This window comes from Argiope bruennichi, chromosome 8 (assembly GCF_947563725.1).
Source record: "Argiope bruennichi chromosome 8, qqArgBrue1.1, whole genome shotgun sequence".
NCBI classification, from domain to species: Eukaryota; Metazoa; Arthropoda; class Arachnida; order Araneae; family Araneidae; genus Argiope; species Argiope bruennichi.
The window spans coordinates 123,230,524-123,255,548 of NC_079158.1; the positions used below are offsets into that span (position 1 = coordinate 123,230,524).

A 25,025-nucleotide genomic window follows, 5' to 3' on the forward strand; every position below is an offset into this window, starting at 1 on the left:
AAAGATACTCTCCTGTTGATATATTTGTGTGTAGTGACTCATTTTGGAAATGGTTTACGATAAAAAATAATCAAAATGAGTGAAAATATCTGGCTGATTAAGTCTTGTTTTGGATAGTTATTGGGCGGGGTTGGAAAGGGGAATCTTTCAGACGTGAGAATGCTTGTTTGATACTGGATTCGTATTCTATTCTATTTGATTTGAGTAAGTTTTGCAAAGCAGAAGAATTCTTCCACAAAGCCTTTTTGAAAGTGATGACTCATTGATTAGGGACTTAGAAAATTAATTTAGAATTGAATGGAGAACGATATGTTTGTAAATTAATGTGGAAAGAAAACACGAGGTTGCTGTTGCTGAATTGGATTCTAATTATGAGGTCCCGAAAAGACGTTTTAGTTCATTAAGCAATAAATTAACTAAAATCCCTGAAATTTCTAACCAAAATAAGTAAATCGTTGCCGATCTATTAGAATGTAATATTGTAGAGAAAACTATTGATGAGGATACAAATTCAGGATATTATATGCCTCACAGAGCTGTAATTAGCAATGATTAAGTTATTCTCAGATTCCAGTTGTGTATGATTGTAATAGTAAGGTAAACGAAGAATGATTCGCTTGAAACTGGAGTTAATCTGAAAGTAAATTTACTGGATGTGATTCTTAAATTTCGGGTGAAACAAGTTGCCTTTTTGTAGAGATTTGAAAAGGGCATTTCTTACGACGGAATTTACAAAGGAATATAGAAAGTATCTGAAGTTTATGTCGTTTCCAGATGATGTAGATAATGCTATGCAAACATTGCATCTTAATCTTCTTCCCTCTTGGTTTACTACATCTCGCTTTTCTTTGGCTTGTATTTTGAGATTTCATATAAAAAAAGTTCAGGGATGATTATCTAGAATGTTATGAAATGTTAAATTCTCTATATGTCGGTCACTTTTATTATGGGTCTAAACCTGGTCAGGATGATTATTAATTAACTTCTTCTGCTGTAGAAATACATCGCTCAACCGGATTTAATTTAAGGCAATGAAGAGCTAAGTCCTTTGGGCTGAATAAGTTTTGGTGTGAAAATGGGTGTAAATAAAATATCGGTCATGGATAGGGATTAGATTTCTTGGAATTGAATTGGGACCCAACTGAGGATAAAATTAAGGGATGATAAATAAAAAAGGATTAAAGGATTAAAAGGGAGGAAGTTAAATTTAAAGGATGTTAAATATTCCTTGGAATCATAGAATCGCTAATGGAATTATGAAACGACATGTGCTGAGAATAATATCTCAGATTTTCGAGCCTTGCGACTTAATTAGTTCCTTTGTAAACACTGTAAAAAATTCTCATGCTAGAATTGTGGGAACAGGATTTAAAATAGGATAAACAGTTAACACATGATTTAGAAGAAAGATGGAGAACATGGTGTTCAGAGCTTGCTGATCTGGAGCGTAAACTGTTTTCAAATTCAGAAATGTCTGAGGCTGCTATTCATATCTTCTGTGATGCCAGTCCTAAGGCATGTGGGGCTGTGTCATATTTTCGATATGTCACTGAGAGGGAAAAATTTAAGTAAATTAAAGTAAGCTTTATTATTTCTCAAAATAATGTTTCTCCTTTAACATTAAGCTTAGCCTTAATCCTTAACCTTAGCAAGATCAGAGTTGATGGCAGCACTCTTCGGTACTCGTTTAGGAAAATATTTGCTTTTTCCATCTTTGATTAAAGAAATGTATTTATGGAATGGTTATGAAATAGTCTTCCATTGGGTAAAATAATTATCGAAATTTTGGAAACCCTTTGTGTCCAATCGAGTGGCTCAGGTGCAATCGCTAACTCATCCAAAGTGCTGGAACCACTAAGTGGTTCCGAAAATCCTGCTGTCTTACTACGAGAAGAGAATCAACGAAATTCTTAACCAATTCTCTCTGGTGGATGGGTCCAGCATTCCTGTCTCAGTCGGTGCAGTTGTGGCCTGTTCAATGTTTGTCAAATCTCTCAGAGGGAATTTTTGAGGAAGAGACAGTTGTGAAGAAGACCGTCCACGTTTAAAAACAAACTGAAGTGAACGGACTGTTCACGAGCCTACGTGCTTTTGTTCCATCAATAAAAAATATTTTATCATCTTTTTGAGTAATTCACCGAATTAAAGAAGAAATTGGGTAGATTTAAAGGGCCTGATATATCGAAACACTTCTGAAACGAAATCAGATGTAACATCTGATTTCGTTTCAGAAGGACAATTAATCTGGTGAGTGATTTATAGAATATTATTTGCATTTGAAATCATGGATGCTCTTAAAATGAAGCGAAAGTCGTTAAGAACTTCATTTACCAATGCAGAGAGATTACCAATTCATTTACCATTCAATACCTTCATTTACCAATGCAATTCTTGGCGATACTTGAAACTGACGCCAAGGATATGGATAAACTTCACTTATTAAATTCACAACTAGAGGATAAATTTTCTCGTTTGGATAAGATACAAAACGAAATATCCTCATTACTTTTAAAAGAGAACGTGGCCGAATACGAAACGGATTTTGATGCGGTTGAAAATTACCGAGATAGATATCTGGTACTGAAATTGAAAGTGGCGACATTCTTGAAAAAAAAAAAAAAAAATCCAGATGTATTTCAGAATTTTCTTCAAAAAACAATGGTGCGAAACTGAAACTACCGAAATTTGAATTAAAGAAATTTTTTGGTAATCCGAAAGAATTCCTCACACTTTGGAGTATTTTTTCTAAAATTCATAAATCGGATGAGTTATCTGAAATCGATAAATTCCAGTATTTATATCAAGCGATGGTGCCTGAATCCAAAGCTGCAAGATTGGTTTCCAGTTTACCAATAACATCTGAAAATTATTTAAAAGCGGTTCAACAGTTGAAAATAAGATTTGGTAGAGAGGATCTTTTAGTACAGATCTTAGTGCGAGATCTTTCTCTTATGAAGAATGCTACTGCCGGAAGGAATTCTTCTTATTTAGCGAGCCTCTACGACATGTTGGAAACGAAACTAAGAGCTTTGGAAAGCTTGGGAAATATTTGCGGACTTTCTGGGGCCACTTGTAGAATCATGTCTACCTGAAATTTTTCTACGTGCCTGGGAAAGTAGCCGAGTTTCGGAAGATAATGATGACTCTACAAGGCAAAGATCTCTCGAAACATTAATGTGTTTTGTGCGTCATGAAATCGAATCGGAGGAGGTGATAAGTTTAGCTCGGGAGTGATTTGGTAAAAATAATGGAATAGTTAAACGAAATAATAATAAAATTATAGTTACAGATGTCCCGGATGTAGCAACGACAGTCATGTTAGTAAGTACAAATGCTTCTCATGACGGGATACCCAAAGGTAAGCCAAATTGTGTATTTTGTGAGAAATCTCATTTGAGTTCCGATTGTCTTTTGGCTCAAAAAATGTCTTATGATGAAAAGAAGCAAATATTTTTAAAAAGGGAATTTGTTTTAAATGTTTGAATTACGGCCATATTAGTAGAAAATGCAGAGTGAAATTGAAATGTTTAAAATGTAATAAGCCGCATGTAACTTTAATGTGCTCTGATAAAAAAGAAATTCATTCATTTAAAGCTAATGAAAGTAGTGAAGTTGCAAATAATCTGTCGAATAATAATTATAATGATAAATTATATTTTCAGACTACCTGTGTAGAAATTGTAGGTCAGGGATATAAAATTCGAATTCGGGGACTCTTAGACAGTGCGTCTTCCCATTCATACGTTAGCGATAGAGTTATTAAGTACTTGAAACTAAAATCTCTCAGACGTGAAAAGGTAACTCATGGCCTATTCGGAGGGAAAGAAACTGCTCCATTACAGCATGGTATATATGCGATAGAAATTAATGATTTTAATGGCGCATTCAAATTGTGCAGTGAAGTTTTTCCTGAAAGTAAGATTTAGGGTTTTGTTCCTAAAATAGAAAACCAGCATATATTAGGGAATTTAAGAATAAATAAGATCGAATTATCTGATGCTTTTTGTAACGAAGATGAAATTGACATTTTATTAGGAGCAGATCTAATTGGGAAATTATTAACGGGAAAGTGTGTTCAGTTAAATTTTGGCTTGGCTGCAATTCATACAAAATGAGGATGGATTGTTATTGGCTAAGAAACTGGACTGGGTTCCAGTAATGATGAAATAGCTGTAGATTCTTCTGTACAACCAGTTCTGTCTTTGTATGTTAATGATAATTCCTTAAAAGAATTGTGGGAAATTGATTCTTTAGGCATTCATGATCCCATTGAAAATGTTTCAAAAAGGAAATTATTTCACGAGCAGTTAAAAGAGTTTTATGAAAAATTAAATGTTCTTCGCGATGGCAGTTACGAGGTGGAATTACCATGGAAATTAGATTCTTCAAACTTGCCAGATAATAAAGAATTATCTTCAAAACGACATGAGAAAACTATAACGGGAGCGCGAAATAATGGTTGTCTTTACTAATATAAAAAAAAGGAATGGGAAAATTTAAAAATTGCTGAAAGAGTCCCAGAATTAGAATTAAACAAAAAAAGCCATTATCTTCCGCATAGACCTGTTCTTAAAAATAGTATCCAAAACACTAAGATAAGACCAATTTTCAACGCGTCGGCACGAGAAAAGGGAAAACCTTCTTTAAACCAATATTTATTTACTGGACCCAATTTAATTGAATTATTACCTGATATTCATGATAAGATTCAGAATGTTCCCGATAGGTTTAAGTGCAGACATAGAAAAAGCCTTTCTTCAAATTGGGCTTGTTCCACATGATAGGGATTATCTGCATTTATTCTATCCTAGTAATGAAGGAGAAATTTATAGGTACTCTATGGTTGTATACGGGGTTACTTCTAGCCCTTTTATTTTAAGTGTATCAATTGAACATCTCCTTGATCACGCTTTCATGACTTTGCTGACGTGGTGCAGAAATAAAAACATTCATTTTATGTTGATAACTGTCTTATAAGTGTGAATAAAATTACTGAAGAAAAACATTTTATTGAAACAGCGCAAAAGGTGATGTCGAGAGCTTGCTTCAATCTCCGAGGATGGGAAAGTAATTTTCCATGTGAATATATGTGCAAATCATCTGGTGTAACTTGAGTTTTAGGTATGCTATGGGATCTTGATAATGATTCTTTAATGTGTAACATTAATTTCAAAACTTTAACTTGTGAAACTAGAGTTACTAAAACATTAATTTTGTCCCTTGTACAGCAAATATTTGATCCCATTGGTAATTTAGTCCCAGCTACTTAGCTCCCCAAACTTCTGTTACAGGAAACTTGGAAGAGTAAAATTTCTTGGGAAGAAATACTCCCAAGTTATTTTATTGAAGAGTTTTGTAAATGGCTCACTGATATATCATTATTGAACAACGTAAAAATTCCGCATTATATGGTAATTCTAGAAACTTCTGAATTTCATATTTCTGTAGAGCAAAACATATGTATCCTGTATGTACGATCTGTTGATTAGGATGGAGTAAAAGTTACACTTGTACGAGCGAAATCTAGAATGAACCCCTTGAAAACTTTGAGCATACCGCGCATCGAATTGATGGCATGTTGCATTGCTGATGGCATGTTCCGAGCTGATGGCATGTTGCATTACGAACAGGTTGGCGAATCTTGTTCGTAATGCCCTTGACTTACCAGATATGAGAATCACGTTCTGGACTGATTCCGTAGTTGTTCTTTGGTGGATCAAGGAACAAGGAGATTGGTTAATTTTTGTTACGAATAGATTTAAAGAAATCAAACAGTTATCTAGATTTCAGTTATGGCGCCATGTGCCAGGAAATATTAACCCGGCTGATTTATTATCAAGAGGTTGCTCTATTAAATATATGCTGAATGGTAGAATGGCCCCAATTGGCTCTTAATGCCCTCGGAATGCTGGCTATTTGATAATATTTACTATGACATTAACGAGATAGAGAAAGAAAGAAAGAAGAAAAACCAAATTAAGTAGTGTAAATTTGTCGAAAGAGACAACCCCCTGGCATGCTTCTAAGTTTTCTGACTATGATAAAATTATAAATGTAGTTGCATGTACTTTACGTTTCATAAATAACTGTAAAAAGAAATTCTGTTTCTAAGTCTTCAAAACTTTGTCAGAAATCGAAAACGCAGAAACTGTACTGATACGTTTAATCCAGAATCAATATTTTGCTGATAAAAATTCGATATCGTCAATTGACATTTTTAAAGATACTGTTGGTATTTTAAGAGTTAAGACACGTACAGCTGAACGTAAAGATGTACCAGACTTTTTGAGTCCAATTCTTTTGCCAAGTGATTGTATATTTACTAAGTGTTTGATTGAATCTGTTCACAGACATAATTGTCTTGCTGGAACTCAGATTATACTGTCTATTTTAAGAGAAAAATTTTGGATTGTAAAATCACGTAAAACTATTAGAAATGTACTAACGCTTGAAACGTTAAATGTTTAACATTAAAACTTTGAAACATAAACTTTGGAACCACTTTTCTTGAAGAACAATTCGAAGGTTTGGATTGTATTGTTCACTTGTGCTGTGTACCGAGCTGTTCATCTAGAACTTGTGGCTTCTCTAAGTACCGATTCTTTTATAATGGCACTCCGTCGATTTATAGTTAGAAGGGGTAGACCAAGTACCGTCTACTCATATAATGGCACTGATTTCAGAGGTGCAAATAATGAACTATCTGAATTGGATTGGAAGAAAAAAAAATCACTAGGGAGGCAAACATTCGTAGAATTTTGTGGAAATTTAATCCTCCCACAGCTTCCTGGTGGGGAGGCTTTTGGGAACGGTTGGTTCGAGTTCTGAAAGAACTGTTAAGACGCTCTCTCGGAAAATCGATCTTATCTTTTGAGGAACTCGAGACTGTGTTATGTGACTGCGAGTCTGTTGTAAATTCGCTCACTCTTATATTTCTGAAAATTCAGATGATCTTATTCCTTTAACTCCTTCTATGTTTTTAATTGAGAATCGAAATTTTAATATTAATGGCATAGACATGGTAGAGACCCATCGTTTAAGAAAAAGGATAACATATAGAAAGAACTAAGTTGCTGAAAGATTTAAGACTTGGTTTCCGAAAAGAATTATTTGAGTTTATTAATTCAAAAACAAAATAAAAAAAAATATTCATGAACGCCAGATTTGTAAAATTGTATTAATAGGAGACGTCAGTAAAAATAAATTGAATTGGCCTTTGGCGATAGTGGCAGATGTGTTGCCAGGTCGCGACGGAAAAATTCGTACCGTTAAAGTAAAAACACAGTCTGTAGTTTCTCTGACACCTGTGCAACGAATTTTCCCTCTAGAATTAAACATTAATGAAATAAATTCTCTCACAAAGAGTGAGAATAAAAGTATTCAAAATGAAACTATATGTAAGGGCGATTTTTCTCATACTTCCTTCACCCCTGAAGCTACCAAATGTAAATTTCAGATGTATTAAAGCTCCCAATAAGTTTGATTTATTCAACCAAACTATGTATGTTTTTGAGTTACAGTAATCACTCAAAAAGTGGGAAGAATATGAAGAAGACCGTTTACGTTGAAAAACAAACTGAAGTAAACGGACTGTTCACGAGCTTGCGTGCTCTTGTTCCATCAATATAAAATATGTTTCGTAACTGATTGTATATAAGCATTGTACATAACCGTGTTTTGAGTGTGAATTGATAAAAATATTTTGCGTCTAAATCAAATAAATATTTTAAAATGCAAGTGATAGTATTTGCTGCTGGATTTTATCATCTGTTTGAGTAATTCACCTAATTAAGGAAGAAATCGGGTAGATTTAAAGGGCCTGATATATCGAAACACTTCTGAAACGAAATCAGATGTAACAACAGTTTCCTGAGAACTACAGCAAACGGCAACAATCAACACTGTGGTAATTACATTCAATAGTAATTACTGTATTTTCGACTGTATTGACAGAATAGTAATCTTAAAAGTTTATTAAGATTTTTATCTTTATTAATTTTAGTAAATTTTACATGTTGCGGCTTGGGCGAGAAGAATTGTCCACAATGCTAAATTTGGGTCATTAAATTTTAGCCTCTTTGCGCTATAGCAGAAACCTCTTTGCGCTATAGCGGATTGCGATGCGCGAAGGATAGAACTTGGGACCTTGTGGTTCGCAGTCCAGTAACATAACCATGATACCGAAACAATTGCTGAGGTCGCAGAGCTGTTAACTGGCTTATATGCTATTCACCACAGTGCTATGGAAGTTCAAGAAGCCTTGTGTTCTTGGATCACGGTTACTCATTTAAAGGATGGACTCGTAATTAATCAGCTACTATCCAAGGGTATTATCTCTAAAGGATCTTGTATATATAACCTGAGCTTGATGACAAGCAACTACTGCAATTAAAAAGTCGTTTACATTTCTCTAATGAGGGTATGAAGGCCAAACATTCTTGGCTTCTTCCAAACAACCCTAAATTTATGAAATTACTCATATTGTACGTTCATGTCGAACTATGCCATTTAGATGTTGGTGGCACCCTAACTCACTAACGGAAGAGTTAGTCATTGTCAAAGGTAGAAAGTTCATAAAAAAGGTACTCCTTGACAGTATTATATGTAAAACTTATAGAAGGAAAGCTGAAAGCCAGTACCTTGTGGTGGTAACATCATAAGCCAGATAACAACTTCCGGAGAAGAGCGTACACTTTTGTCTAGTGGCTTTGTTACTCGGCTATGAACCCTAACGTTGCGAGTTCGAACCTCAAAGCTGCACATTGCTGACCCTGGTTCTGAACAACCGCATCCTTCGTTCTGCTGTCGTGGCTCCATCTACCGGCAGCAATCACTCACACACGCTCGCTGTCGCCCGCCATAACACTTGGCGCGATATCAACATTCGTCGCTCGCCATAACGCCTGGCGCGATAATCACGTTCGTCGCTCGCCATAACTGGCGCGATAAATTCTACCGACTCACTGGTGGGGGACTATTGTGGTGGTAACATCATAAGCCAGATAACAACTTCCGGAGAAGAGTGTACACTTTTGTCTAATGGCTTTGTTACTCGGCTATGAACCCTAACGTTGCGAGTTCGAACCTCAACCTGCACAACCTCTTAACAGAATTCAAGAACATTTTCTTTTTGATGTGTCCGGTGTGGATTTTGCAGGACCTTTTTTCTGGCATTATTCTAATACTAAATGTTATTTAATAATATTTACTTCTGCCGTCATTAGAGCAATTCATTTGGAATTAGTTTTTGAGTATTGACTCATTTTTATTAGGTTTTAGTAGATTCGTTTCTCGTGGATGTTTATGTTCTGTATTATATTTTGAAAATGCAAACATTTTAAATAGGCAAATAGTGAACTAAGAAAATAATGGAATGTATCCATAATCCTGAAGCTAAAAATATGTTTGGTAAATATAACAAAGATATTTGGAAATTTATTATTTCGAACAGAATTAAATCCTTCTAAGTTGATACTAAATCATTCATTTTTTAATTCTTATCAGTCTTACTGAATCAAATCAAAGGAAATAGGAAATGACTCAGATTGAAATCGAAAAACTCAAAAGTATGATTGAGAAGAATAACAATCTTTCATTTGAAACGAAATAGAACGATATTTCATTCATTCCCTTATTGCTGAGAAATACGCACTTGCGTTATATGATTTATTGCTAAAGAAACTAAAAGATCAGCTGAATTTCTGTATGACTGAAATGTCAAAATTATAATTGACTGCTCTTTTCGATGTAGAATCGCAGTGAGGTGGACGAAATGAAAAATGTTTTTAAAAGTGACTTTTGCACTATACAAAGTTCATTTAAAAAAAAAAAATGCATAAGAAATAGATTGCTTTAACGAATAAATATAGCCTGGAAAGTTCTCTTCTCTGAAGAATAAACCTCAATTAGTGGCTACAAGAATTTGTTAAAAATCAAACATTGATTTTGATGAAACATTTGCATCAGTTGCACGCCAAGAATCAATTAGAATTATAACAGCTCTTACAGCTCAATTAGATACTGAAATTCATCAGTTCGATGTAACAAAAGTGAATATAAATGGAGTATTAAATGGAGAAATTTTTATAACTTGTCCTGCTTATTTCAAGGATATATTAGAACAAATAATAATGAAAAAAAAAAAAAAAAACGATAAATCCAATAACAATATTTTCTTAAAAAGCTTCAAAAATGTTAAAATTATTAAATGACGGTGAAAAGGTCCCTGTTGTAAGAAATCACTTTACAGTTTAAAATAAGTTGACAGATACAGGAATTTTAAATTATATCAAATTTTGAGTAATTTGGGGGGGGGAATTGTATAAATCTAAATTGTAATTATGATTTATGTTGATAATAGATCATAATTACCTGATAAATATCATCTGTTTATTTATCAGGTTCCTAATAGGCTAGAAAAATTTAAAATCTATCTGAGACTTAAAATACGTAGATTTAGTAAACAGGTTTACAAGGTTAAAAAAAAAAAAAAAAGTAATGACATTTGAATCATGATCTTTTTTGAGAGTCATCAACGCCATTATAATTAAAAGAAAATGTTTTTAAGATACTAAATTTTGTTAAAAACTTACATCTGCTATGATTAAAACGCAACCATCAAAATTCCACTTTCAATGATAATTCAGAAAAAAATAAAAAATAAAAGGCACTTACTAGACCGATCGCTTTGCATTTTATCAATAAATAACAACCGCTATGCACCGGGGGTGTAGCTCAGTGGTAGAGCGTTCGCTTTGCATGTGAAAGGCCCGGGGTTCGATCCCCCGCACCTCCAGTTGGATGTTCTCATTTTTGCCAACGATTTTTTTTCCTTCTGAATTCTTCTGTCTCGCAAATTAATAATGCTTTTTCTACATGACTACTAGATTTATAAAAGACAAGATTTTTTAAAATCTCTTAAAAAAGCTGAATTTAAACATGGTAGTCTAAAAGCAACTATTATAAAAATTAATTGCATTACTCTAAATAATTATTTTTATGAGAACTATAAATAATTGAAATGCCATCTATATGTCATGTATTATTGTAAATTTTTTTAACGATTTTTTTCTAATTGAATGCCGCTCTTCAGAAATCAGCGTCAAAGTACAAAATACCCTAAAATACCCTTGGATTCTGTGACGGAACTAGCAGAACATGGACTTAGGCAATTCTACAAGGGTCTCAAAGAAAGAATTTAAGAAAGATGTTATCTTTTTCTTAAAGTCCCCAGAATCTTTAAAAAATGGTTCCATCCAGATTTGGGAAAATTAATGCATACAGTCTTTTTACAGCCAGATATTGGATCTTGGTTAGATCGAAATAGTTAATATTTTTCAATTCAAATTTATATTCACATCACTAATAAAAAATTCTGCATAGACAAATTGCATTAAAATGAAATAACAAAATGTGTCTCATTTTTAAATATTATAAAAATAAATATGTCAGAGAAGTTTTTTAGTTTACATCATTTTTCTCTTCAAGACTACAGTTTTTTAAAAAAAATTTCACTTCAAAATTGGAAATATGTAAAAGTCGATGGGGGGGGGGGGTGAAAACTCTGCAATGCAATTTTATTGAAAACTAGTATGACCAATTAATTTTTTTTTTTCAAAAGGACTAAGCATTTCCTAAGACGTACCCTGAATGTTTGTGTCATTCGCAATGCTTAAAGGAGAAAAAACGACAACAACAGTACATTGCTCACATATGATACCATTTTCTTATTTTCTTGTGAATATCAAGTAGTGATACGCTTAAAAATTTTCGAAAGTAAGAGAAAATAAAACATTGGTTTACCACATTCCAAAATTCTAGTAGACATATTAACATGTCAAATTAAATTCATAAAAATACCATTTAGTATTAATTATCACTTCTAGATGGCGACATGATACATATTACTTGATGGATTTCTCTCTCTCTCACCCCCCTCTTTTTTTTTGTATTTTTCTTTTTTGCTTTTAGGTGAATTTTAGAGCACTAGGAGCGTTATTAAGCATTTTAATGATTGCTATCTTTCTTCTCGTGTTTCCTCATTATTTTTTTAATGATAGAAAAAAAGTATTCAACTTCTAAACTTAAGTTTTTGATAACTCTTTTAGAATATCACGTGATTTAAACAACATTAAATTTGTTGCAGAAATATTGACATTGTCTTGCATATTTTTCAGTTTCGATTATATATTAGCCAAAATTGCATAATATAATATTTGAAATGAGCTGATCATATCTGCCCTTCATTACTTTTAAAACAATTGAAGTTCTGTACCATCCTTTAATCATAGATGTTTTAGTTTCAATTGTTTTGAAAGGAAGAATTCCAAAAGTAAATCAGTTAAATGTATTTATATAGTTATGAACGAACCAAAATTTTTTGACGATTCTATGAAGTACCTAAACGACGTTTATTCCTTTTTATAACCTCTTGATGATGTGTTTTGTGCCCTCCCATGTGGTCTAGTGGTTAGGATTCCTGGCTTTCACCCAGGCGGCCCGGGTTCGATTCCCGGCATGGGAAGATCGGGTTCCATGGTGTAATGGTTAGCACTCTGGACTCTGAATCCAGCGATCCGAGTTCAAATCTCGGTGGAACCTGTTTTTTTAAAAATCTTCTTTAAACCGTTAGATTTCAAATCAAAATCCCCCCCCCCCATATTACTCTTAAAAATTTTTTTAACTTTTTTTCCTTTACAAATTGCAAAAAAAAAAAAAAAAAAAAACTATAGAATTAACAATTTTTTCTCCTTTGAATTCGGCAGCAACTCCTATTGATTTAATAATAAATATGCCAAATATAGGTGGTGTTTAAAATTTCTATGTCATCTGTGAAGAAACGTATAGAAAAGCTAAAAATTGGAAGAAACAGACCAATAATAGATTCTTTGATAATAAATCAAGTTTCCTAAGATTTAAGGAGGGGGGGGGCGGTTCTGCCGTAATTTAATGATAATATTAATAATTTTGTTTTTAATATTAGTGAGAAACACAAACAAGGGGAAAAAATTGTGTTGAAGAAAAATAGCAGACTGCATTTACTTGCATTAAAACAAATTTCTCACCAGTTTAAGTTGATTTTTTTTTTACTTTAATGTGTGTTACGTAATGTGTATATATTAATACAATTACAAAATTAACTTGCAAATTAATAATAATATTTTCGACGCCTTTACACGATTGTGATTTTTTTAAAAAAAAATTGTGATTAAAAAATATTTGATGTAAACAGTATTCTAAAAACATCATAGGTGCCATTTGGCAACATTTATTCTTAGTTCCGAATGGATAGAAATTTCTATTATAATCATAGCGCTTTTGTGATGAATCCTGAAATCAAAATTCGAATGACAACGCGATTTCGTTTGTATTATATTAACTTAAAATAATAAAAAGAAATGAGCAACTTAAGTTTAGTAGCATATTCCATTTTTTTACATACTAATTTGTATATCTTGGATTCTATCAGTAAATTGCAATACCAAAATTGCTCAAAATGTTCGATAGGGTAAACTGTTGAAAACATGTTTCATATTTGGGACTTAGGAAGTTAAGTACTCACTAAGTTAAAGTTTTTGTTAAAAATAAATAATGGGAGTTTCCTTGGTGCAAATTATAACAAGAAAAAAAGCATTTTTGCAGTATTTTAAAATAAAATTAAAAAAAAAAAAACACACAACCAGTTTTTAATTTACAAATTTTATTTTCTCATTTTTTTAATAAATATTTTTCATATGAATGCTCTTAATTGCTTTGTGATAATATTTATACACAAGCATGTTGCGACGATATCAAATATATTTTTTGCTGTCCTTTATGATTATTATAATTAAGAGAAATTGTAAAATGAAAGAATTTAATTAAATCTAAAACATATTCTTGATACGATGTTCTAAACGTTTGAATCTCCTTCAATTATTTTCTGCCGGAAAATCCAAACGTTGTTTATCTTTTAACCGTTGTTATGCACGGAAATAAGAGTTGCAAATTTTTTTAAACTTTAAACTGCAATGTTCCATGAAACAGAATATATTTTTATTGAAAAGACAGTAAAAAAAGTAGTACTTTGGAGGGACTTGAGAATGGACTTTCCTAAAATCAGAAGTTACCTGAATTCTCCTAAAATCAGTTAGTTATTGTGATTAGAAGTCAAAATACATTTTCGAATTACCTTCTAATTGATAATTGAGAAGTTGTAGGAATACTTATGAACGTTGCTATTGCTAAGACTGGTGAATTAAAATTTAATTATGGAAAAAAAGGCAGTTTAATGAACCCTTCGTGCACATAAATTTTAGATTTATTTTTCTTCTCATAAGAACATTTTAAATGTAAGAAAAATAACAGCCTAATTACTTTTACTTTTAAAGAATTATAAAAAAAACATTATAAATTATGAAATTTCATTGATTTTATGTCGCATATAACACAATATGTTAAGATTTTTTCATCCATATTTAAATGTAATATATTTTTGTATGTTTATTTATAATTTATTTTATATATTTAAATATATTTTGTATTGTTTTAATTTCACAGTGCTTAAAATTTTTTTCACAAAATAGATAAAAACTGAAAAAAAAAAAAAAAATAGATTGAGAATAAAAGGATTTAAATATTTTGGATTTTAAACAGACATGTACCTAATTTATGCATGGACCTAAGTTTCCTCGTTGCTTCCTTCTTGCTTGATAGCTTAACATCGTATTTATTTGGTTAAGAAAAAGTCTTCTCTAAAAGTAAATGACATTCAAGAGCGTACAGCAAATCTAAAATTCTAAATACATTGAATGACGGTGGTCATAAAGAATATATGCTGCAATTATGGTTCATTAGTATAGAAATCAGTAGTGCTGTAAAAGGTATCTATTAAGAGATTGCAGTTAAAAATAAAACTACTTTCCAATAAGTTCCCTGGTAATTTAAATTTCAAATTCATATATGAAGTTTATTGTAAATCAAACACAATAAATTTTCGTATGTAATATAAATTCCTAGTAGATATGTTACTAAAAAATTATGTGAATGTTGAAGTGTTAATTCAACAAATAAAGTTATGACAGCCTCCTTCCTGAATAACGTTCTGTTAAGAAATTAGAAATTACTTTGCTCAATAGATGGCGGGCACGACTTAAATAGAGGGCACTGGAGCAATTATTCAGTCTGTAGTGATCGTAGCGCCATCTTTCATACATGTCATTCTAAAGCTCTATCTATCTACTTTCCCTAATACAATCTATGTTAATACTTGATACGTACGCTAAGCAGTGATGTTCCGACAGTTAGTGAAATAAAGAGTTTATTTTTCTAATAGCGATGAAGTGCTTTATACAACACTCTACATGAACATCACCACAAGTCTACTACTTGAAATGTGACGACCGGGAAAATAAAGTGTTCGTAATAGAAAAAAGAATATTTTGTTAAAGACAATTCTATATTATTTGAGAACTATCAATTCTTTATATCATCCACGATCATCCATCAATAGATATCAAATAAGATGTGCAATGAAATAAGTTGTGTGGTATTGAGCCCTGTTCATAATTTTTTAAACACAATGGCTAACAAAAATTTTGATCTGAATAACATTTTAAAAAATTACCCTTGTATCGTTTCTTCGATAATAATCACTATCAAACGAAAATATTATTCAAAAAAAGTACGTATATTTCTGCCAAGGCAAGAAAAATCGAAACTAAAATTCATAAACATCCAATGAGAGGAAAGGAAAAAACCCAGGAACATTGGATTGACTTAATCAAGGGATTTAACAAGTCTGATGATCAAAGAAAACAGAAAATATATATATATATAAATGCAAAAATAAAATAGGAAAGGAAGAAAATGAGAAATGCAAGGCGGGAGATTCTCTATACAGCCCTAGAAATTTCACTAGTTCAAAACTAAGTGAAGAGCAAAACCGAATTTTTAAAAAATTATGCTGAAGTGGCGCTGTAATCGCCAAAATCTACTTGTGTAGTTTGATACGATTTGAATCTTTGTGAGCGTTGGTGAAAGCTGCGGAATGCCAGAGTATCACATCCGCAATAAAACTATGAAATTAAAATGGTTTGTTTATGCATTATGATACAGTCCACGTTTTTGAAAGCAGTTCTTCTGCTGCATAACAAGACTCTCAGAGTGACCAAATTAGCAAGCAGCATGAAGTCTCAAAATTTCGATAAAAAGCTTAACCTTTAAAAATAAGATTAGGGGACACCATGACTTTGTAGACTTAATGGAAGAGCTGCCATTGATATAGTAATAAATTTATATCCATAAATGAAGGATAATGTTAGTTTATACCGATTAAATTACAAAAATGCAACCAAAATCATATAAACATAAACATGTCTATTAACTGAAAAGTTCAGAACAAAAAATAAGGCTCGTGAACCATAATACCTAATAAAAAGATTTATTGTAAATCGGGGATCATCAACCAGTAACCCAGAAAATATAGAATAATTGTAGCTCTTTTAAGTAGTATATTAGTATTATGCGTATTACACAATAAGGTATTAAATTTAAATAAATGAGAATATTTAACTTTTCATCTAATAACAAAAATCTCTTTAAAAATATAATATTCATTTAATTATTTTATGAATTAAATATTTTAATTTTATTATTTATCCAAGTTGTACGTACTGTTTAACAAAAGAAAAAGGATATGTGTCAGAATGTTTGAAATGCGGATTTGGATTTACGTTAGAGAACACGTGTATTAAGTAATTTCATTTGTATGATAATAATGCAAGCTAAAATATGTAAATATGTCTTCACAACGATTTGTGAACAGAGATTTGGTTAATGGAAATTAACCTAAAAAAATCCTTTAAGAACTACGTTAGATACAAGTAATTATAAGTAATCATAATTTACTTATAATTTTATATTACAATGTACATAAAAATTAAAATTGCAATATGGTATAAAGTTTCAGCTCACATTTGAATAGAGCCTCAGTTGTTAACGTAGCAAAGAGTAGAGAATGCTATTAAATCGGTTAAATAATAAATTTAGTTTTTAAATAATAAATTTTTTGAATGCAAAAAATAAATAAAACAGTTTTATTCATAAAATAATTGAAAGCAAGAGATATAATTATTAATGCTTATGACATTTTTCAAAATTTTACAAAGGTCTTCAAACAGTTTGAAATCTGTAAAGTAAGAATTCCTTAACAAACCAATATCTCAAAATCAAAATTAACTGATAATATGACACATTTTATCATGTAAAAATTTATTATTAATATTCATATAGAGATTATTAATATTCATATAGAGAAAAGAGTTCAACTTAATTACTAAACATATTATATATTTATTTCCTTAACATGAGATATATGTATATATGAGTTGTAGTTTATGCATCCATATAATTTATACCTAAATGTTATTTTAACATAACTAATTATCAAATTTGAAAATGTTCACAAAAAAGGAAACGCCGTGTTTTCACCAAAAGCCTAAAATGTTGATCAACGATTACAGCGCCGCCCGATTTGATGCATGGAAATTTCGATTCGAAGCTTTTTTGTGAGTGATATTGTCCATGTTTAAAGCAGCTTTTTTTAAAAAAATTATTAATGGTATAGATAAATAAGATATAGATAAGTGTTATAAAAGAAAAAGTGCAACACGAAGTTTGCATTTTTCGAAGTTTCTGATTTTATTTGTAGTCCTGAAAAAATTATCGTCTAGCGTAAATAATAAACAGATCAAAATTTATTTATCATGAATGAATAGATGGCGCGACAAGCAGCTGAACAACTTATATGAAGAAAGTAAGCAAAAATTGCAATACCTAGGCCCATATGTTCATGAAGCTATTTATTCTCATATTTTAAAAGTTTTTTTTTTGGCATGCGGAATAATTTTTATTAGAAATTATTTTTGCATAAAAAAATTGCAATGTCAATTGCAAAAATTGCAATTGACTGTTTTTAATAGCAAAAAGCTTCTTTATTACAGTCACTAAGAGGGTAGATATGTGCTGCCATCTATCAAATAAAATGTTTACTTTTAAGTTTTCAGGAAATTGACTTCGGACATTTCTAATGGTACAAAGTGCACTGGTATTTAGAATTGAATACATTAAATTTCTTAATGAAAAATAATTCAGTTAAATGATACTAAAAATTTACTGTATGAAAGCATAGACAATTTATTTTACTGCTTTAATATTAACTACAAATATTCTGCTAAATAAATTACAATTTTAGAGATGAGCAATTCTTTAAAATAATTTAAAAAAAGGTTTAAATACACGGAAAAAAATTTCACATTTTGTTTTCAGAAAATTTATAATTAATTTGCTTGATTAGGCTGTTTCAAAAATAAGAATGAAAAGAGAAGAAAAATAATCTAATTTTGACTAAATAAAGCAAAAACAAAATTCAGGAAATTTTTCAAAAGAATGTCATTTTGGAACAAAGATGAGAGGTATTTAACATTTATTTGTAACATTTAACAAAGGCATTTAAACAGAAAAGACAAATTTAAGATTTTGTTACTGGAATGATGTAAATGATTCCTTTTTTTTCTGTTGAGTATCATTTTGAGTTCCCAAGGTTATACTGAATGATTGATTATACGTCATGCCTATGATATGCATTGAAAGCATTATAGAGAGGAATGAGATACATCTTTAACTGATGTAATATATTTAATTTTCAATGAATATATTTCATGTATTCAATGGAATACATGAACCGATATTAAAAGATTGCGAAACCTGCAATAAAGTTATTTTTGGAAAGAAATAGGAAATGATTCCTTCTCAAAATGTTTGATATAATTATTCTTGCTTCGTTCCAAATATCCTGTAGATGATAAAGCTGCAACTATAACGAAGTATCTGAAAGAACCAATTTATATAGCATGTATTTTTTTTTTTTTTTATTATTAAAGGCAGAATTATCAAGAATGAAATTTTCCTCTGAGAATTTTAATAATTAATCTCTACCAATAATAAAAAAGAAAAGTATGTGTAGTGTTTGTGTTGGCTCTCTACAGCACAAGCCATTGGGCTTAAAGCTATTAATATTAGCTTTAAGCCATATGGCTTAAAGCTAATATTAATAGCTTTAAGGGTGGAAATACTTTGAAGGGTGGAAATGTGCACTTGGAAGTGATATTCTTTTTTGAAATTAGAAGAATTTCAAAATGAAAAATTAAGTGGAATTCTAGCTTTTTTTCGGGGGTAACTTTTAAAAATATTCTGAAAAATAATTTTCAACCATATTAAATTTCAAAATATTATCTTTACAATGATACTGATTCAGTTGATGTAAAATTATTTAATTTAGAGATAATTAATCTTTTAAAGTATTTTTTAATATATTTTATAGATATATTTCTATTGTTATGAATGAAACACAAACCGTTTTCATTAATGCTTTTGATATTTTATCTTGGTTTTCTCTACTATTGATAAAGCTATAAAGAGTTGGCAATTTTAAACATATTTAATAGTTTCTACTTAAAACATGTTTTAATAAAACTTTTGGATACTGTGCCAATTACAGGTAATATTTAACTTCAGAAATAAGCAATGATTAATTAAAAAAAAAACATTACATTTTTAACTCGTATATTATTGCTCTTTAGATCTGACTTTTTGCTTTTCTGTTGAAATGCGTTGATTTTTTTATATTAAATCAAGGAAATGTTTGTTAAATAATTTACTCTTTTATATTACATAAGTCATAAAATATACTCTAAAATACATCCAAAATTTCAATGTTGAATGCTTCTTCTTCTTGCTTTTATATTTTTTTAAGAACATCTAGAATACAGGTAGCATGTTGCGGAATTATTTGAAATTTTGGTCACTTTCCTATCTAAACTAAACTTTAAATTTTAGATAATACGAAGAGAAAATTAGGGAAGTGTATATTAGAGTTCCATTTCATTGAATATCGCATATAAACTGTTATGAATATTTAATATTTTCAATTTGGAAAGATTTATAATCATTCTTTTTTTTTTTATGAATTTTTATACAATCACAAATGGAAGAATATTAAGATACCAGAGTAGAAAATATCTAAGCCTTAAACATGGACTTTAAAATTGAGATTAGCAATTCAATTTAATAGTAGAAAGTAGAATTTCCAGATGAATTCGAAGGTTTAATCTCCTTTTCAACTCCTTTTTCTCTGATATTTGTGTTACCTGAAAAAATATGTTTCTTCAATAATGTCTGCGTAGTTTTAGGATGACTCTTGAAACCGTAAATAATCATTAACCATCAAAATAAATTTTATATAGTGAAATCGGTACACCTCAAAGCTCTTAATTCGGTTGACCACTATCAACTTCAGCAGTCCCTCAGATGAACGAATAATGGTAATTTATTTCGGTGATTTCAACATAATTGATCAAAATATACATATTTTTATGAAAATTCAACCATGGATGATCCTAGATTTTATTCTTCGTTACCACAGCCTGCGTTTCTTAATGAAAAGAATCAAAATCATCATTTCCAGGTCCCTCTTTCAGGATCATGTTTTCATCTTCCTCACAGCCCGTTTTCTTGTTTTCTTTCATATTTGACACCAAATAACAAAACATTATAACCAATTTTTAATTACGAAGGGCAATATATATATGTAGATCACAATGCATACTCTTTAAAGATATCAGTTGCTGATTTGATAGAAAATAATGATTATTAATGGCGATACATAACGCTACCGTGTTCCGGTTTTAAAATAATTTTCTATTATATTTCCAAAATGCTTTCAAAAGCAGGCGATATTTTAATTTTTATTACATTAAAGACCTGTTCCTAATTACTTACATGAAAATTATGAGAGGTTATTGAAATACTATTCTGTTTCTTCGGAGAAAATCTAAAAATATGAATTGAACCTCACTTGTAATATCCTACAGATCCAGGAAATATGCAGAGTGATTAATAAAGTCTTTTTATGCCCATTAAATTCAATCTGGGGTCTCATAGTAACGAGTCTCGAGGTGAAGAACAAGATGAAGTCATGGCATCAACGAGACTAAAGAGGCCTTTAGTATAAAATGGCACTGAAGGTAAACAACGACCCTTCTTCTTTAAAAACTGCTATCTTCATACTCCAATCCCCATCCTAAAAAACGTGGGAGGAAGAATCCACCCTTCCTTATTGTGGGAGAAAGAATTTAAATTTAAATAATTATATATAAATTGTTTGGAACTTTTTGATCTATCATCCGATCAAAGCATCTTAATTATTAAAACAAGTTAATTATACTATTTATAAAATTAGATAATATAGTAATTATTAACACAAATATAATTAAAATGTGTTTTCTGTTTTAATGACTGACAAATCGAAATATGTATTATATGTGGTTATTTCAGAGGACTTTCAGAACATCTGCGCAAGAGGTCCTAGCAAACTTATTTCACTCCGGTGGGATCATTGAAATTCAATATTAGACATATTTTTTCAAATTTTTAAAAAATTTTCACCTAAATAAATATTTGGCTTTCTTTTTTAAACCTCGTTATGTCAAAGGTTCCTCTGGCTACTTTGAGGCTCATTTTTATTATACTTCAAGAAAGCAGGAACTTTTTTATAATATTAAATTTAAGAAAATAATTCAGCAATCGATGCCGCAGATGCCGCTTTTTTATATTTTCTATACTTTGCATTTTTTATTATTGATAAAATGTGTTACTAGTTCTTTTAATTTAATTTAGTTCATAGCAATTTTAAGCAATCTGTTAGTCAATCACTAAAGTCTTTTAGCATATTGATTTCACACGCTCTCTCTCTCACACACACACACACGCAAGCATGCACACACACACACACACACACACACACACACACACGCACGCACACACACACACACACACACACACACACACACACACACACACACACACACACACACACACACACACACACACTATCCATGGGATATCTTTCAATGCAACTGCGGAATGCCATTTGAACAACATTCCTCAGGGTGAGAGTATCGGTCGCCACCTATTCAAAATCTCATCGCCCTCTTGGACATCCCACCCCCACCCTCAGCACGAGCGGTTGACGAAAAGAGGGGGGGGGGGAGCATATTTTTGACGTTTTTCCAAAAGGTAACAGCCAGCGAGGCAAGATAAATCGGCGAGCGGCCATGAATCTTTTCCGCCAGAGATCTCATCTGACAGCGTCCAGGAAAATTTCACTCCGATGCGTTTTCTATCATGTTTCGGAGTCGACACATACACTGCACAGGAGAGCGAGATCCGAGCGAGATTTGACGTTTTGAAAAATCCACAGAAGAGAGAGTTTATTTTTTGATGCATTCTTTTGAATAGTCTCTGAAAAGATTTGACCTCTCTTTTCCTTTCCTTCGATTAATTTTGGTTATAAATATCGCTTTCGCGCTTGCGTACCCTTTCTAAATCCGTATCAGGAATATTGTACAACATTTTTGTACAATATTCCTGATACGGATTTGTACATTGTACATCTCTACTAATATTAACTCGTTGAATGCCGTACGAGCTTTATAGGGTTTACCAGTGGCGCCAGGATGAGTTTTTTTTTTCTTTTTAAATTATGCGATACATTTAATGTTGAAATATTAGTTGCCTTTGACGACTAGCTAGTCCACTAGATCATTGATTTTTTAGGTTGTTAAATAATTAAGATGGAATGCTTTTCAAAAAATGTCATCTTGTTATTTGAATAACAAAATGAAATTGAATAACATGAATTCGGTTCTACAGGAGAATATTGAATATGGCGGCGAATAGCGACACATTCTAACTATTTTAAGGTATATATCACTAAATATGTTATTCTTTTTAAAATATTTCTTATTACATTAGGTAGATTGGTGAGATTTGAGAGGTTTAGCTGCAATTTTGTCTTCCGAAAAAATTCTGGAATCGATTTTTCTCTTTTACCAAAATATTAATAAAATTTTATATGATAATTGTTTTGGAATATATGAACATCTATTTTCATTATCAAGTCACAGCACTCTATGTCATTAAAATATAAGACACTTAAGCCTATTTTTGCGTTCTTTTTGAGCTCGATTTTGCTTCGTGTTTCAAACCTATTTTTTAATTTTTTTAAATATTTTCTTTTCTTTGACTAAATGAACTTTTGGGGGAAACAGTGAATAGAACATTTGAAATAATATTCTGCATCTCCATGAATTAGTTCGGTGAAGCGTTTGAATTTCTTGCAACTGAAAAACGTTTAATGAAGACGCATAAAATTCGTATACTGGTTTTGTTTATATTTGACTATTGCCATTCGATAATATTAATAACAGCTATTTCTGTCCCTACGTTATCGTTCGATATGTACAGATTATCTACAACAGATAAGTTACAGTGTTTAATCATGTTTTATCATTCTATTTAAAGGGGGTTACCGATGAAACCCGCGGCGCCATAACCAAGTCGAGTGCCTGTCTCCGATGGCCTTCACGGCATTGAACTTATCAACAAATTTTACGACAATGAAACTGATGTGTGCATTTCTCCGTGTGAATGCTTTTTCAGAAAACCCTGTCTCTAATTAAAAGCAATGCAAAGAAAAGCAAGAATTGTGCGACAGTTTTGAAAAATGTGCTATCGAAGGAATTTAAACCAACTTTCTAGGGCAACTACAAAAAAATTATACAAAGGGGTTGTAACATATTGTAAAGGCTGTGTTGGTGAACCCTTTTTTGATTGGAGTGCTTCATTACAACACATCACAGTGTTCACGAACTATAGTCCTATATTTTATGCATTGATTTATGCTGTATTCATTTCTTCACACCATTGTAGTACCGATGGCAATAATGAAAACTTTATAAGTATTGATAATTGCACAAGCTGCGCATTTCTTAAAGTCGTGGTGCGCTGGTCATCGGTGACCCTCATGGCATTAGATATGTTAAAAGAGTATGTGTGTGGGTAGCTGCTGTACAAGACAGACCGCGTGATCTAGAACTACCACAATGGGCTCAGATCTATTTTGAAAAGCAAGAATGTGCCCCTAGGAGCGTTTTTTTTGAAATTATAATTAATAAAAAATGAAGCAAGATCTTCATGCATTTTTGTGATAGCTTCCGAAAATATTCTCGTTCAGAAAGGATTTGTTTTAAAGTACAAAAAAGTATCTTCTTAATTACTGTTGTATTCTTTTTTTTAGTTTAGGCTTAATTAGCTTTTAAACCTGATTTTATTTTGCAGCAATACTTTCATTGTTGTGAATGAAATTCAAATCATTTTCATTGTTTCATCAAATATTTAATCGCCTGATTTTCTTCCATTGTTAAAAAATAAAAAAAATATATGATTCTATTTAATATGTATGCAATTAATATGTGAAATAAGAAGAGATTATACAATGTCGCGGAAGTCGGATGATAAGTGCATGGGGCACTTTTATTTTTTAACAGAACTATGATATCACAGGGCTTGAATTTATAAAGATAATTCATATGCATAAAGACAGAACGTATGAAAGACTATTATTATAATGTCTGATATTATAATAATGTCTTTAATGTCTGATTATTTGGCGGAATTCTTTACATGAAGTTACGTCTAGGCATTCTTAATGAAACTGAATACAATCAATATCCCCAGCAGACCAGCTGGTCACTAAAGGTGTAAATGAATATGTAATTATTTTTAGACAGTAATATTATGAGACAATACAAATTATGAGATGCATGCGGCATTCATGATAAAAAAGTGGTTCTATATGCGGAGGCTGTACACAGCAGACTGTTGAATTAAAATTAGAATTTGGATTATAATTACTTTTTATGCAGTTGACGCTCACCAAGAAATAGTTTATCAAAATTTTAATTAAAAAATTAACCGTTTTCCCTCTTAATAACTTCGGTAAGTAATCAAGTGGTGTATTGCACAAAAATTAATTTTACACCACTTGAAAATATAAAAAGTATAAATTTTCAATGACATCAATCATATCCTCATAGAATTTTTCTCAAATTCTCTAAATTTTTTTAAATACTTTTAATTATATTTTA

General features: G+C 31.1%; 3 non-coding genes across 3 annotated transcripts; all 3 read left to right on the forward strand.

Moving 5' to 3' along the window:
- Positions 1–10,723: 10,723 nt before the first annotated feature.
- Positions 10,724–10,795, forward strand: Trnaa-ugc (transfer RNA alanine (anticodon UGC)). Its single transcript has one exon. It is a non-coding gene; the product is annotated as a tRNA-Ala (tRNA).
- Positions 10,796–12,451: 1,656 nt separating this feature from the next.
- On the forward strand, positions 12,452–12,523 carry Trnae-uuc (transfer RNA glutamic acid (anticodon UUC)). The gene has a single exon. It is a non-coding gene; the product is annotated as a tRNA-Glu (tRNA).
- Positions 12,524–12,528: 5 nt separating this feature from the next.
- Positions 12,529–12,600, forward strand: Trnaq-cug (transfer RNA glutamine (anticodon CUG)). Its single transcript has one exon. It is a non-coding gene; the product is annotated as a tRNA-Gln (tRNA).
- The last annotated feature ends 12,425 nt before the right edge of the window (positions 12,601–25,025 follow it).